This window comes from Mus caroli, chromosome 6 (genome assembly GCF_900094665.2).
Source record: "Mus caroli chromosome 6, CAROLI_EIJ_v1.1, whole genome shotgun sequence".
In the NCBI taxonomy this organism is placed as follows: Eukaryota; Metazoa; Chordata; class Mammalia; order Rodentia; family Muridae; genus Mus; species Mus caroli.
Window position 1 is genome coordinate 115,677,729 of NC_034575.1, and position 3,894 is coordinate 115,681,622.

Here is a 3,894-nt window from a genome sequence, read left to right on the forward strand (position 1 = left end):
TTTTTTTTTAAGATTTTTATTTATTTATTATTATAAGTAAGTACACTGTAGCTGTCTTCAGACGCACCAGAAGAGGGCTTCAGATTCCATTAAGGATGGTTGTGAGCCACCCTGTGGTTGCTGGGATTTGAACTCAGGACCTTCAGAAGAGCAGTCAGTCCTCTTACCCGCTGAGCCATCTCACCTGCCCAGATTTAGAGTCTTGAGCACTTATTTTACACAGCTTTAGCACTAACAAATAGATGATGAGAGAAATAACACTTCTTATAATGAAGGCCCACATGTCTCAAGGTTTCTATTGTTGCAATAAAACACCTTGATCAAAAGGCAAATTGGAAAGGAAAGGGCTTATTTGGCTTACACTTCCAGATCATAGTCCATCCCTGAAGGATATCCAGACAGGAACTCAAACAGGGCTGGAACCTGGAGGCAGTAGCTGATGCAGAAGAGGGGTGCTGTTAACTGGCTTGCTCAGCCTGCTTTCTTATAGAACCCAGGACCATCAGCTGAGGAGTGACATTACCCACCATGGCTTAGGCCCTCCCCCATTGATCACTAGTTGAAAAATTGCCTTACAGCTGGATCTCATGGANCATTTCCTCAATGGAGGCTCCTTTCTCTCTGATAATTCTAATTTGTATCAGGTTGACACACAAAGTCAGGCAGTCTACTGTACAAGAGTTTTCTGTTGCTTTAAGCCATTTTGTGATGTTAGGACTGTTAATGATTCCATTTGCTTCTGAGGTTGTATTTCCTTAGTGATCTATCTCTTTACCTTAATTATTATGGTGTTTTTATATGAAGGATTATAATTTCCTATATCCACCAGATTTTTCATCTCATTTAGATACAGTTTTAATGAATACAATTTATTATTTGATGGGNTTTGTGATTTTGTGGTTTTGTGACAGTCTCACTCTGTAGAACCAGGCAGACCTCCTACTCTCACCAGTTATCTTGCCTCAGCTTTCCAANGACTGTGATTACAGGAAGATGCTGTCATGGCCACACCATGCCTGGCTAGTTGTCTAAATGTTTTCTTGTTGTTGCTGCTGGTATTGAGACAGTGGCTCTCTATGCAGCCCTGCCTGGCCTAGAACATGCCAGGCTGCTCTCACATTTGCAAAGATCCTCCCACCCCTGTCTCCTGAGTGCTGGAGTTGCAGGTACCTGCTGCAAATCTCAGCTGTGTTTTATTTTGGACAGGGTCTTACNTAGGCCAGGCTAGACACCAACTTGCCTTGTACCCGAGGATAACCTTGAACTTCGGATCCTCTTGCTTCTACTTCCAAAGTTCTGGGATCAAAGTTTGTGCCATCACTGCCTGTGGTGTGATCCCTACAGGATTAGACCCCAGACCTGCTGGGATAGTTTGACTGTGCTCAGCCCAGGGAGTGGCACTATTAAGATGTATGGCCTTAAGCTGGGCGTGGTGGCGCATGCCTTTGATCCCAGCACTTGGGAGGCAGAGGCAGGAGAATTTCTGAGTTGGAGGCCAGCCTGGGCTACAGAGTGAGTTCCAGGACAGCCAGGGCTACACAGAGAAACCCTGTCTCGGGGAAAAAAAAAAAAGATGTATGGCCTTGCTGGGGTGAGAGTATCAGAGTGGGGATGGGCTCAATACCTTCAACCTAGCTAGCTGCCTGGAAGCCAGTATCCTGCTAGCAGCCTTCAGATGAAGATGTTGAACTCTCAGCTCCTACTGCAACCACACATACCTGCCTGGATGCTGCCATGATGATAATAATAGACTGATGATAATAGACTGAACCACTGTATCTGTACGCCAGCCCCAATTAAATGTTGGGTGTTTTGTTTTGTTTTGGTTTGGTTTTTGGTTTTTTTCAAGACAGGGTTTGTCCTGGAACTCACTCTATAGACCAGGCTGGCCTAGAACTAAGAAATCCACCTGCCTCTGCCTCCCAACTGCTGGAATTAAAGGTGTGGGCCACCACTGCCTGGCCCTTAAATGTTGTTCTTATGAGAGTTGCCTTGGTCATGGTGTCTGTTCACAGCAGTAAAACCCTAAGACACCTGCGAAGCCATCAGTCTATCAACTGAGCCACTTCCTCCGCCATAGTATTGCTTTTATCTTTGAGACAGGATTTCTCTATGTAGCCCTGGCTGGCCTTGAACTCACAGAGATCAACCTCCCTTTCAGCCTCCAGAGTACTGGGATTAAAATCTTGTTGCTTGACTTCAACCATAGCTTAATTTTCATTTTTATTTTTTTTTTAAGATTTATTTATTTATTATATGTAAGTACATTATAGCTGTTTTCAGACACACCAGAAACACATCTGATCTCATTACAGATGNTTGTTAGTCACCATGTGGTTGCTGGAATTCAACCTCAGGACCTTCGGAAGAGCAGTCAGTGCTCTTAACCACTGAGCCATTTCTCCAGCCCAGCCCCCCATAGTTTTAATCGTAAAGAAAAAAACTCAATTTTAAAGATTTGTCAAGAGGATGGAAAGATGGCTCAACAATTAAGAACATTTGCTAGAGGCAGATCTCTTGAGTTTGAGGCCAACTTATTCTACCAGGTCTATTCAAAGAAACCCTATCTCAAAACCACCTATTCTCGCACCCCATCCATCAAAAATAACACTTGCTAGGTTGTTTCNGGTGGTATAGGCCTTAGGTCCCAGCACTCCAGAGGCAGAGGCAACAACAGATCTCTGTGAGTTCAAGGACAGCCTGGCCTACAGATCGAGTTCCAAGCAATCAGAGCTATGTAGAGACATCTGGAAGAAAGAAAGGAGAGAGAGAGAGAGAGAGGAGAGGAGAGGAGAGGAGAGGAGAGGAGAGGAGAGGAGAGGAGAGGAGAGGAGAGGAGAGGAGAGGAGAGGAGAGGAGAGGAGAGGAGAGAAAGAAACCTGGTACTCTCCCAAGTTTAGTTCTTAAGACCCACATGCTGTCTCACAACTGACTATAACTTTAGTTACAGAGAATCTAGGACCCTCTTCCAGACTGTATGGGCAGCAGGCACTGACAGAGTACACATTATGCATGCAAGCAAAACACTCATACACATAAAATAAGAATCAATATTCAGGAAAGAAAGCTTTGGTGGCTTAGGCCTCAGGAGGCCTGACTTGTTTCCCTGCTCCTATGCTGTGACTCCCAGCTGTAAATTCCTGGGGTTGCTTCTAAGACATTTTGTACTCAATCAAACAGAAGGAACCCGTGGGGTCAGATTTGGATTTGTGCAGATAAGAATAAAAGGAGATAAGAATCCTGGGCCCGGAGCCAGACCATCCTGTCTTCCTGTCCCCNCCCTGCTCCTGCTTGTCTCTTCTCTTCCTGGACTTGTATCCTCACGGTTAGCTGGAGCAAACCCCTCCCAGGACGGCCGGTTACTCAGTGAAGGCGCCCGGACACAGCTAGTGTGGGATTCACGCATAAGCACGTGTTCCTTTGATTTTTTTTGTTGTTCTTCAAACTTGAAATTGCAAAATTAATTTTACCTAGCTTGATTTAAAGTTACAAAGATGAGAGGATGAAGAGCACTGACTGCTCTTTCTGAGGACGCAAGTTCGATTCCCAGCACCCACATGGTGGCTCACAACCATCTGTAACTCCCATTCCAGGGTGTCCAATCTCTTTCTGCTGCTGCAGGTACTGTATCCACATGGTGCACAGAAATACATACAAGTAAAGTACCGTGCATACACATAAAATAAGAATAAATACAACTTGTTTTTTTTTAAAAAAATCATGTATAGGACCGGAGAGAAGTTTTGGCAGTTAAGAGCACGTGTTCTTGCAGAGAACCTAGGTTTAATTCTCAGGACCAACACAGCTGTTCCCAGCTGTTTATAAGTCCAGTTGCACACAGCTGTTCCCAGCTGTTTATAAGTCCAGTTGCACACAGCTGTTCCCAGCTGTTTA